General features: G+C 40.4%; 1 pseudogene; it reads left to right on the top strand.

Moving 5' to 3' along the window:
- The first annotated feature begins 5,709 nt into the window (after positions 1 to 5,709).
- Positions 5,710 to 11,254, top strand: LOC138648088 (pyruvate dehydrogenase E1 component subunit beta, mitochondrial pseudogene; annotated as a pseudogene).
- The last annotated feature ends 1,915 nt before the right edge of the window (positions 11,255 to 13,169 follow it).

Genomic DNA, 13,169 nt, shown 5'->3' with positions numbered 1-13,169 from the left:
GCTGAGCGCCGCCATCTTCCCGGTCTCCTGGCTGTGACTGTTCAGTCAGAGGGCGGCGCCGGCGCGCATTAAGCGCGTCATCGCGCCCTCTGAACTGAAGGTTACAGGCCGAAGACCGGGAAGATGGCGGCGCTCAGCGATGGAACGCAGGACAGGTGACTATGGCCGATACTCACCCTCCTGGCGGTCCCTGCTTCTCTGTTGGAGATCGCGGTGTGCGTTCAGTGTGAACGCACACCGCGATCTCCCGGGAGCGTCCCTCTGTGAGGCCCAGACTGCGCCGGCGCTTGCGCCTGCGCAGTCTATAAAGGCTTCGGACAGAGTGACGCTCCCAGCGTTATAATATAGATGAGTGAACATGAACTGTAAAGTTTGGGGATCATACTGGACACATAGTGTTTGTTACCGAACTCTGAACACAGACTTTTTTTTCCAGAAGTCCATTGTACTGTTAGGGTTCAGTACCGAATAAAATGTATTGAATCAACAAGCTTTTAGGCTGTGAGGACTGTGTACCACCTGAAAACATGCAGCCGCAGGGACTCGAATTTATTATCTGAGCACGCCAAAGATACTCGAATAACGCCCGAGCATGACCAGATAACACATTAATTATCTGAGTATAGTCGCTCATCACTAGGGTTGAGCGAAACAGATCGGACAATTTCTAAAGTCGCCGACTTTTGGCAAAGTCGGGTTTCGTGGGATCGGGTCGGCGATCTTTTCTCCAAAGTCGGGTTTAGTTTTTATATATATATATATATATATATATATATATATACATATATATATATCATAGAGCCCATGCAGACTGTGAGCCCTCGCGGGCAGGGTCCTCCCTCCTTATGTACTCGTGTGCCTTGTTATCTGCTCATGTTTAATGTATTTGTCTATATTTGCCCCGTATTCACATGTAAAGCGCCATGGAATAAATGGCGCTATAAAAATGTATAATAATAATAATAATAGAGGCACATATATATATATATATATATATATATTTATATTTACTTCAGCGCGATAATATTGAAAAGCCGGTAATTCAATTGACGGCTTTTCATTTCTCCTTCCTAAACCCGACATGATATGAGACATGGTTTACATACAGTAAACCATGTCATATCCCCATTTCTTTTTGCATATTCCACACTACTAATGTTAGTAGTGTGTATGTGCAAAATTTGGGCGCTCTAGCTATTAAATTTAAGGGTTAAATTGGGCAATTTTCTCCACCAGAGTAGTAAAGCCAGTGACTGAGGGCAGATATTAATAGCCTGGAGAGGGTCCATGGTTATTGGCCCCCCCTGGCTAAAAACATCTGCCCCCAGCCGCCCCAGAAAAAAAGGCACATCTGGAAGATGCGCCTATTCTGGCACTTGGCCACTCTCTTCCCATTCCCGTGTAGCGGTGGGATATGGGGTAATGAAGGGTTAATGTCACCTTGCTATTGTAAGGTGACATTAAGCCAGATTAATAATGGAGAGGCGTCAATTATGACACCTATCCATTATTAATCCAATAGTATGAAATAGTTAAAAAACACACACACACATTATTACAAAGTCTTTTAATACAGCTGCATTAGCAGAGCTCCTGGGTGTAAAATTATTTAACCCCTTCAGATGGATTTACAGCGTGGGATGTGACAGATCATCGGAAGGTATGGGATATTGTTGTTTTTTTATTTTTCCTTTGTTACAGAGCGAGGGTCTTCAGGTGGATTAAGAGTGGAATAAAATATTACAACAACCTGTGTGTTTATTTAATTAAAATACTTTGCAATATTGTGTGTGTTTTTTAACCATTTCATACTATTGGATTAATAATGGATAGGTGTCATAATTGATGCCTCTCCATTATTAATCTGGCTTAATGTCACCTTACAATAGCAAGGTGACATTAACCCTTCATTACCCCATATCCCACCGCTACATGGGAATGGGAAGAGAGTGGCCAAGTGCCAGAATAGGCGCATCTTCCAGATGTGCCTTTTCTGGGGTGGCTGGGGGCAGATGTTTTTAGCCGGGGGGGCCAATAACCATGGACCCTCTCCAGGCTATTAATATCTGCCCTCAGTCACTGGCTTTACTACTCTGGCAGAGAAAATTGCGTGGGAGCTCACGCCAATTTTTTCTGTGATTTAACCCTTAATTTTAATATCTACAGCGCCCAAATTTTGCACATACACACTACTAACATTAGTAGTGTGGAATATGCAAAAAAATGGGGATATGAGATGGTTTACTGTATGTAAACCATGTCTCATATCATGTCGGGTTTAGGAAGGAGAAATGAAAAGCCGGCAATTGAATTACCGGCTTTTCAACATTATCGCGCTGAAGTAAATATCAATATATAGAGATTTCCCAATGACTTGCATTGGGTTTCGTGTTTCGGCCGATCCCCCTACCCCGACTTTTCAAGATAATCGGCCGATTTCACTCGACTCGACTTTTGAGAAAGTCGGGTTTCGCGAAACCCGACTCGACCTCAAAAAAGGAAAAGTTGCACCAGCCTACTCATCACTAGGGTTGAGCGACCTTGACTTTTTTAGGGTCGAGCCGGGTTTCGCGAAACCCGACTATCTCAAAAGTCGAGTCGAGTGAAATCGGCCGACTATGGCGAAAAGTCGAGGATCGACCGAAACACGAAACCCAATGCAAAGCCAATGGGAATTTTTTTTTTTTTCTTTTTTTTTTTTTTTTTCTCTCTTTCTCTCTCTCTCTCTCTCTCTCTCCTCCGTCCGTCCCTGAACTGAAAAGCTGGTGTTACACAGTGCAAATCGCTACAGCGCACAAGCGACAACATGGCAATAGGCGTCCACGCCCCTAAGACCTATGTCATCACTCTGCCCACGCCCCTTCATTGGCTGAAAAAAATGGCGCCAAGCGCGTCATACGAAACGCGACTTTGGCGCGAAAGTCGCGTACCGCATGGCCGACCCCACACAGGGATCGGGTCGGGTTTCATGAAACCCGACTTTGCCAAAAGTCGGCGACTTTTGAAAATGAACGATCCGTTTCGCTCAACCCTACTCATCACTAATCCTAATGATAGGCCATCAAGATAAAAGTACTGGACAAACCATTTAACTTTCTTGTGCATACACACGCATTTTATATATAAGTATATTTATATATCTCACTAATGTAATTGTATATTTGCTTAGTAATTGCCTCCAGAATTCTCTACTGTCAGAGTCGTTTATATTCTGATCATACATTGTGCAATATCGATAAAAACATATGAAATTTGATTCCGTTTGAATAGGTAATTGCTTCCAGAATAAACACTGTTCATAGGATGCTGTAAGTCTTTTATCCTTTATCTACACAGATATTCCATAACGTTTGAAGCTGGTCGATACAGACACATTTTATCATTTGTATTAAAGCTATAATACCCACACTTTTCATATTTACTGATCAAGACTTAACGGGAACCTATCAGGTCCCCCGTGTCCTCCAATCCATCAGCATTCAGCTATTTGTAATTAAACTCTCTCCATAACCAGCCCTGAATAACATAATTCAGTTAAATAAATGCTTTAAAAAATAATCTATAACCTCCGCTTTTCCTATGCTAATAAGGGCTTTGACTAGTCTATGGGGCGTTAGTTCCCCAGGCTAGTCAACCCTCTTTCCATGTTATCACGCCCCTGTTGGCGTGATAGCATAATTTACATGTGCGGCGTCATCATGTGCATGTGCGGCACTCATGAAAATCTGAGCAGGGTTGACTAGTCTGGGAGCTAACACTCCATCGATTAGTCAAAGCCATCATTCGCATAGGAAAAGTGGATTTATAAATGCTTTTTTAAAGCAATTATTGAACTGAATTATGTCACACAGGGCTGGTTAGGGAGGTAGTTTAATCACAAATAGCTGAATGCTGATGGATTGGGGGGCATGGCTGACTTGACAGCTTCCATTTTTATTATGCTGAGGGGGAAATAAGTATTTGATCCCTTGCTGATTTTGTAAGCTTGCCCACTGACAAAGACATGAACAGTTTATAATTTTAAGGGTAGGTTAATTTTAACATTGAGAGATAGAATATCAAAAATAAAATCCATAAAATCACATGGTATAAATTATACAGTATACATTTATTTGCATTTTGCCATGAGAAATAAGTATTTGATCCCTCTGGCTAACAAGACTTAATACTAGATGGCAAAACCCTTGTTGGCAAGCACAGCAGTCGGACGTTTTTTGTAGTTGATGATGAGGTTTGCACACATGTCAGGAGGAATTTTGGTCCACTCCTCCTTGCAGATCATTAAATCATTAAGATTTTGAGGCTGTCGCTTGGCAACTCGGAGCTTCAACTCCCTCCATAAGTTTTCTATGGGATTAAGGTCTGGAGACTGACTAGGCCACTCCATGACCTTAATGTGCTTCTTTTTGAGCAACTCCTTTGTTGCATTGGCTGCATATTTTGGGTCATTGTCTTGCTGGAAGACCCAGCCACGACCCATTTTTAAAGTCCTGGCGGAGGGAAGGAGGTAGTCACTCAGGATTCTACAGTACATGGCTCCATTCATTCTCCCATTGATGCGGTGAAGTAGTCCTGTGCCCTTAGCAGAGAAACACCCCCAAAACATAATGTTTCCACCTTCATGCTTGACAGTGGGGACGGTGTTCTTTGGGTCATAGGCAGCATTTCTCTTAATGCCAAAGACCTCAATTTTTGTCTAATCTGACTACAGCACCTTATTCCAATCACTCACAGAATCATCTAGGTGTTCATTGACAAACTTCAGATGGGCCTGCTCATGTGCCTTCTTGAGCAGTGGGACCTTGCGAGCACTGCAGGATTTTAAACCTTTACGGCATAATGTGCTACTAATGGTTTTCTTGGTGACTTTGGTCTAGCTGCCTTGAGATTATTAACAAGTTCCCCCAGTGTAGTTTTAGACTGATCTCTCACCTTCGTCATGATCAAAGATACCCCACGAGGTGAGATTTTGCATGGTGCCCCAGATCGATGTTGACTGACTGTCATTTTGTACACTGTGTGCAGAAATATTAGGTAAGTTATATTTTGATCACATGATACTTTTTATACATGTTCTCCTACTCCAAGCTGTTCAGGCTTGAGAGCCAACTACCAATTAAATAAATCAAGTGATGTGTATCTCTGTAATGAGAAGGGGTGTTGTCTAATTACATCAAAACTCTATATAAGGTGTGCTTAATTATTAGGCAACTTCCTTTTCTTTGGTAAAATGGGTCAGAAGAGAAATACTTATTTCTCACTGCAAAACGCAAATATATTTATATACCGTATATACTCGTGTATAAGCTGAGCCTTTCAGCACATTTTTTGTGCAGAAAACGTCACCCCCATGGCTTATACACGAGCCCAGATAGACAGCAGGGGAGGGGGAGCGGCGGAGCATCAAGTAACAGAGGCATGAGCCGGTGGCTGTAACTGTGCCTGCTGCTAAAGAGAAATGAATATTCACTGTGCTGGCAGTGAATGTTCATTTTTCTTACAGCACGCAGTTACAGTCACAGCCTACATACCTTCCCTGTGCACCCTCGCTGCATCTCCTTCCAGTGCCAGTCTTACGGCCGAGCGATCACATGTCCCCTGCTCATTGAGGCAATGAATATTCACCCCTCTCCACTCATATAGGCGTGTAGTGAATATTCATTACTTTAGTGATAGCTCGGCTGAAAGAGCTGCTCATGCCGGAGCGAGATGCAGCTAGGGCACGCTGGGAAGGTAAGTAGGATGTTTATTTTTTTATAGGAACCATGCATACAAAGATAGGGGATAAGGAGCCATGCATACAAGGACTGGGATAAGGAGCCATGCATACTGGGACAGAGAGCCGTGCATACATGGACGGGGAGCTATGCATACAAGGATAGGGAGCCATGCATACAAGGATGGGGAGCCATGCATACAAGGATGGGGAGCCATGCCTACAAGGACAGGGAGCCATGCATACAAGGTCGGGGACGGGGAGATATGGGTACCAAGATAGGGATGAGGGGACAATGCGTACCCGGCTTATACTCAAGTCAATAAGTTTTCCCAGTTTTTCGTGGCAAAATTCGGTCCCTCATCTTAGACTTGGGTCGACTTATACTCAAGTATATACGGTAATTAATACCATGTGATTTTCTGGATTTTATTTTTGTTATTCTTTCTCTTAATGTTAAAATTAACCTACCCTTAAACTTATAGATGGTTCATGTCTTTGTCAGTGGGCAAACTTACAAAATCAGCAAGGGATCACATACTTATTTCCACCCCCTGTATATATGAGGTTAATAATTAATAATCTTTTATTACTATTATGCCTTTACAATGTATCTTCTTAATAATAGAGATTACTAAAGTTTATTATGACATCATTTACATTTGACTCTGGCAATGATGTGGAAAAATATGTACAAAGAAAAAGATCAGATCAATAGTTACTTTTCTACTAAGGCTCATTCAGATGTTCGTACAAGTGCTAACCATTTTTTTACGGATAGCACTTGTAGCTATAATAGTGAATGGGGATGTACACATGTCTGTGATTTTTTGCAGATCAAAAAGTCAGTGCAAAATCACGGAGGCACATCCGATATTCATAAGAGTGTTAGACCAAAATTGGCTATGCAAATCTATGGGTCCATGAAAAAATCAGATTGCACTTGGATGCCATTTTCCCAGACTGACAAATAGTGTAGGGTGGAGAAAAACATTTTTTGTACGCATGAGAAAAACGGATGAAACTTGGACCGAACTCAGATGAAACGTTGACCAAACTCAGATGAAACGTTGACCAAACTCGGATGAAACGTGGACCAAACTTGTACATAACTTGGACCAAACTCTGACCAAACTCGTATGAAACTTGAACTAAACTCAGGACCATACTTGGACCAAACTCAGATGAAACGTTGACCAAATTGGGACCAAACTAGGATGAAGCATGGGCCAAACTCGGATGAAATGTGGACCAAACTTGTACCAAACCCGTACAAAACTTGGACCAAATTCAGACCAAACTTGGACCAAACTCAGACGAAACTCAGAAGAAACGTGGACCAAACTCAGATGAAACGTGGACCAAACTCAGCCAAAATGCTGTCCGAACGCAGATGAAACTCTGACCAAAATCACTGGTGAAACTTGGTCAGTTTTTATCATATGTAAAAAAACAAACGCGTGAGTGAGCCCTTACTCTAACTTCATATTTGATCATTCCTTATTACACAGCAATCCAATTTGTCATTTCCTCCATGAATCAGCCATGTAATGAATATGTCCTAGAGTCAAAACTCTAATTTCAATAAATCCAGATTAAAAAAGCTGAATTTTTATTTGGAATAAATCAGAATTAAGCATAAATAACAGGCTGCAATTACAGCTTTAGATTCCAAATGTTTTCAGCTAATCACTTTAAGAAACAAACAAGAGCTTGAATGTATATTGCCTGCAGTTGTTATTGGAAACCTATACATAGAGATTGCTAAATTAAGTTGGTCCCAGTGCAATTATGATCACTCAAGCATGCTTTCAATGTATTGTGCCAAATTAGCTAGATTTGAGCAATTTAACTTCCTGCAACAAATCTCCGGGGCACATTTGAGAAAGTACAGACTGTTTACAAACACTATCCGATTTCATGAGTGACTCTCTGCAGAGTCCGTTCTACCAGCCTAAGCACACACACCTGTCAAACAGTCACGCCGTGGACCTCTTCTCCCTTTCGAAGTGGTAAAAGGACTCACTTCTTGGATTATTTTCTTGTTTTATTTTTCCAACCCTTATATCGCCACCAAGGAGTTCATTACTCCAAACTATTTCTAAGGGAGTGTATAGAAGGAAAGATTTAAATCACTTTTTATTAAATCTGTCATATGAATTGATGCTTGTTTCGCAATCACTGTCCTTCTATGGTTCTAGGGACCCCCTTGTAACTCTCTAATGTACTGTAACATAAATTATTTCCACCCCCTCTCACAGAAATGCTATTTTGTGAGTTGAGCCATACAGAAGTGTGATCTATCATAAAGGACAAGTCGTGCACAAATAACTCGAAGTTTTTGCTACTACATCATCAATACAGGTTGATATGGTTCCGCTGTCAGACCTGGAAAGTGAGGAGTGCCACTAGAACATCACACTAAACAGTGCAATTTGACATTGGTCAAAGACTTCTGCAATTATCCCAATCCCAAAAAATGTTAAACTGGCCACATTATGATTTAGTAGCTTCGAAACGGATTTCCGTTGCAGAAATAATAAAGTTGTAAAGTGTATATGCTAACTTTTGCTTAGACCAAGGAGGCATTAGCAGAAAATTCATCTCTATAAGTGGTTGCTTTTTCCCCTGCATGATGTTGACCATTCACAAGCAGGAGGCGTCATGAAGAGGAAGAAAAAAAAAAGAACATGCTTCCAGAGAATATACTAGTCTGTGAATAATGCAGAGATTCAATTGATGGGGCATGAGAGAGATAGGAAAAGTGATAGCAGCAGATGTGACAAGCTCAGTGTGATTAATCAGTGACATTGTATAGCTGGCATCTGTCCTGCTGCATTTGAATTACAATGACACCTATTTTTCACTCATAGTGCACTAGAAAGCAACAGCAAGGCAGCACAATATTCGTTTACAGGGAAAAAAATCTAAAATCAGTGATAGAGATGGTGTGCTTGTTTGACAGAAGCAACTGTACTGAGTTTTTGCATTTTTTTTGTGTAATATTTAAATGGGGCATAATTGTTTTAAAAAATACAAAAGGAATTCCCCAATACCAAGGCATTTACCAGTGACTGTCTACCTAACAAGTTGTGTGACTAGCCACCTAACAAATTGCGCAAGCAATCTGCTTTACTAGTCAAATTTTGCATCTTTACATGCAACACCAATAAAGCACCCTGTTATAGGTGCTAGCTATTTTGACGTGTATTTGCTTATCATTTCTTTTAAAATTATTTATGTGAAGTGGATTGAATTTTAGTAAAAAAATTAATTGAAAGAAACCGTGAAATCAATGTATAAAGAGATGTAGACATTTAGCAGAGTATGTCTGTTTTTGCACTCCTGGTTTACTAGTCTAATTCCACAATTGTACATTCATCATCTGTACTGAGGCCTGCTGACACATTTTGCCTTCAATACATGTACCTACCTAGTATTTCTTTTCCTTCCTTTTCTTTTGTCCTTTTTGAATAAGGGTTCAATGATTGGGGTGGAAAAGATTGTGAAAAGTTAATTATAGTGTTGTACAAAATGTATAGTTAAATAAAAAGTGGCGATGTCACTTAATTAGGCTGTTTAAAAGAAAAGAACCCCTTCCATGACTAAGAATAAGTGAGCTGTTAGCTGCAACAGAACCAGTACTACCAAACACAGAACACAGTTGGCCTCTGTCAAGCCTATTAGTGAGGAGGAAGCAGAGGGCATTATGGAATATATTGCTTATCTCATTCACAGCAAGATTATGTTACTTCTGACAGTGACACCATCAGTTTAACTTAGTGATCTGAAAATAATGATGTGTCTGATCATAAATGACTATCAATGATGATTTTTGAACTCTTTTTAATTGTAAGAAACATGAAAAGTCTGTCTTTGTGCAGTGTTATTAAATGGTTTGTTAGTTACTACCGGTTTCCATCCGTTTCTATGGTTAGATCGCTTTGACATTTCTAAGGCTCTGTTTGTATTAAAGAACTTGAAAGGGGTTGGATACAGTCCTAATAGACCTCAGAGTGTTCCTCACATATTTTCAGAGCAATTTTACAGTATTACAATTCACAGGGAATCAAATCAAATGTCAATTTTACTTTTTTGAAAAATTCAACGAACCTGGCAAACTCGAATGATAAAATATTCAATGATCTCTACATTTTATACAATGTAGTAATGCAGCTTTGCAAACTATATGTCTCCTACCAAAAGTGTTATATACTGTAGCCCTAGTCTAAGCTGGTGTAGTGGGTAACATTAGGCAAAAATTTTTGAGTGGAATTGTATTCTACTTGAATATAAAAAAAATCAGCATTTTTGAGATTACAGATTTTTGTGAATTCGCTTCAAGCAAATTCAGTAAAATATCAGCTGGCTGTCCATCATTTTTGCCAAATCATAGACAGCCAGAAAAAGTTTAAAAAAGTAAAAACAAAACTTGCTGCCTAGCATTCAATCCTCACATGTCGTTACTTGATGGACGTGCTACATACAGTGGCCTTTGAGGCCTGGTCATGGCCAGAAGTCCCAGCCTAGAGTGAACAAGTCGAAGATGTGACAGCGGAAAAAGAGCAACAGACGTTTATTATTCTCTTGGGTCTTGTGAGACCCTACAGCATAATAATGGACATAATGGACATTCAATTAACGGATAATAACTGTGCTGCAAATCAAATTTCTGAGGAAAATACATGCGATTTGGCAGATTCATATTTTGGCAGATCTGCTCATCTCTATTGATGGGTCTATTATTACAATTACTGCAAGGTTTGCTATATCTTCCCCTTTGCTTGGGTTTATGTAATACCATTACATATGTTTTAATCATTTTTTAAATGTTTCTATTTGAATGTTTTATTAGTAATAACAATATATTATAAGAATATACATTTTCTGTTATATGGTCTTGTCAGAGGACAGAAGAAAGATGGTGCCCTGAGGAGACTGATCTGCAGGGGAAGAGCCATGTATCTGAGATCCTCCAGCGAGAATTCCACAGGAGCTCACCATGCGAGATGCTATAAACCAGTCTTTAAATGAAGAGCTGGAACGAGATGAGAAGATGTTTCTGTTGGGGGAGGAAGTCGCTCAGTATGATGGAGCATAACGATCAACAGAGGTCTTTGGAAAAAGTACAGTGATAAAAGGATCATGCACATTCCTATATCAGAGATGGCATTTGTTGGGATTGCAGTGGGTGCTGCTATGGCCGGGTTGAGGCCAACCTGTGAGTTTATGAATTTCAACTTCTCCATGCAAGCCATCAATCGAGTCATTAACTCTGCTGCTAAAACCTATTACATGTCCACGGGCCTGGTGCCTGTCCCCATTGTGTTCCAGGGTCCCAATGGCACGTCAGCTGACGTTGCTGCCCAGCACTCCCAATGCTTTGCGCCCTGGTACGGACACTGTCCTGGATTGAAGGTGGTGAGACCCTGGAACACTGAAGATGCTAGAGGTCTTATGAAAGCTGCGATTTGACATGATAACCCAGTGGTCGTACTTGAGAACGAGCTGATGTACAGCATTTTCTGTGATATATAAATATTGGTGTCCACTTTTCTCTTTATGCAAACTGCTTTATTATATTTATGCCTTGGTATTAGTTTACAGCAGGAATGTCAACCTCAAATACACAAAGGACCAAAATTAAAAGCTTGGACAAAATCACAGGCCAACCTTGATATTTATTTTTTTTAAAAATGACTACAATTGAGGACGTTTTTCCTTATCATCAAATATAACAATGAACCTTTAAATTTGAAAACAAACTTAAAGGGGTTGTTGCACGAACAACCCTCCAAATGCACCGTATGATGGCCGTACTGTACCCCCCACCCTCAACTTCCCCGGCAGAGTATTGTGATCCCCAATACTGTATGATTCCCCAACTGTAATCCCCACATTGTGCTCCATACAGTATAATGACCCCGACATAGTGCTCCATACAGTATAATGACCCCACATAAAAAAATAAATACTCACCTCTCTTAGTCCTCCCTTTACTTTGGTCTCTGCGGTGCATCTTCTGATCCTCCACATTGCTCCGCACAGCATCTGCACAGCGTTGTAATGACAGAATCATGCTCGTTTTGTGGAGAGAGAGACAAATATACTCGACCTGGGGGCCAGATTTGGCCCGTGGGCCAGAGTTTGACATGTGGGGTTTACAGTGTGTATTTATTTGCACCTTTGTCTGCATTTTCAGTTGGCACCAGCCTTTATTTTTCTCCTTTTTAATGTGCTTGTTTTATAAGGTTATGGCGGCAGTTGCCCGAGCAGTCATCTTTTATCTTTAGAAGGTCTTCTGTTGCCCCTTGGTTTTTAAAGCCTGTCCCCATTGGTGAGTGTCCAGCCACTATTGAACACTGAAATTCTGTCGATATTTGAAAAGTGGTGAAGGAATGTGCTTTTTATGGCAAATTCTCTTAAACAACCTGATGACCCTCCTGATCTACGTCAAGAATGACATTAGGCATCATGTAAACTTTTCATTATTATTGCTGTTGCTCGGGGGCTACCTGTGTTTCGGGGAGACACCTGCAGACCACATGCAAGCTGTTTCCTTATTTTGACCTTTGTACATTTTTAATGACCAAGGAGCACAAGTCACTGACTGGACCTCTCCACGTGTTCGCCTCTGGCACACTTTGATGGACCAGCGCACACAATGGTTAGCTGATTACACTGCAGCTAAACAATTTAACGGAAAATAATTAGTAACACAAGCTCTTTGATGCTTGGGAAATATGTTTGGCAACGCTATCGCTTATTTCCATTCACAATAAGCAAACTTAAAGGATGTTCATTCAATTAAAAAAGATTCTCTGTGATCAGTATTCTTATTTATTTTATGCATTGGGTTGTTTTTTAGAATTGGTTTTGAACTGGGAGTTCTTTAAAGAAGTTGTCCACTACTATAACTTTTTTTTTTCATAAATCTTGCTATTATGTGCCACTGAAAACATCCCCTGTGTTTATTTTAGCAATATTACCTTTTATCATGCTGTAGCAGCACATCTTTAGTGCTGGATCCAACTCTCAAGGGGTTAATCTACAACTTCCTTTCTCCTGACTTATTGTGCTCTAATACTACAAGTTCCATGATGCATTGCACTGCCACTAAGCCCGAACCTACCACCCCCACTCCAAAACACACCCAAACCCCTCCCTCCTCTCCCTCCTCTCTCTTCAAAAAGATTTGTGATGTCATTTCTGTCCAACCTCCTCTTTTACATTTGTCCAACCCACACTCCATTACACACAGAGATAGATAGATAGATAGATAGATAGATAGATAGATAGATAGATAGATAGATAGATAGATGGATGATAGATGCTGGACAAGTTCTACTTTTGAACGACATTATTGGTTTTAGCATGTCGTGTAACAGAAAATGTGAAAAAAATTCAAAGTGTGATGAAATTGCAAAAAAAGTGCAATCCCACACTTGTTTTT

The sequence above is a fragment of the Ranitomeya imitator genome, chromosome 8, assembly GCF_032444005.1.
Source record: "Ranitomeya imitator isolate aRanImi1 chromosome 8, aRanImi1.pri, whole genome shotgun sequence".
Taxonomy (NCBI): Eukaryota; Metazoa; Chordata; class Amphibia; order Anura; family Dendrobatidae; genus Ranitomeya; species Ranitomeya imitator.
This window is presented reverse-complemented; position numbering and strand designations above follow the sequence as displayed.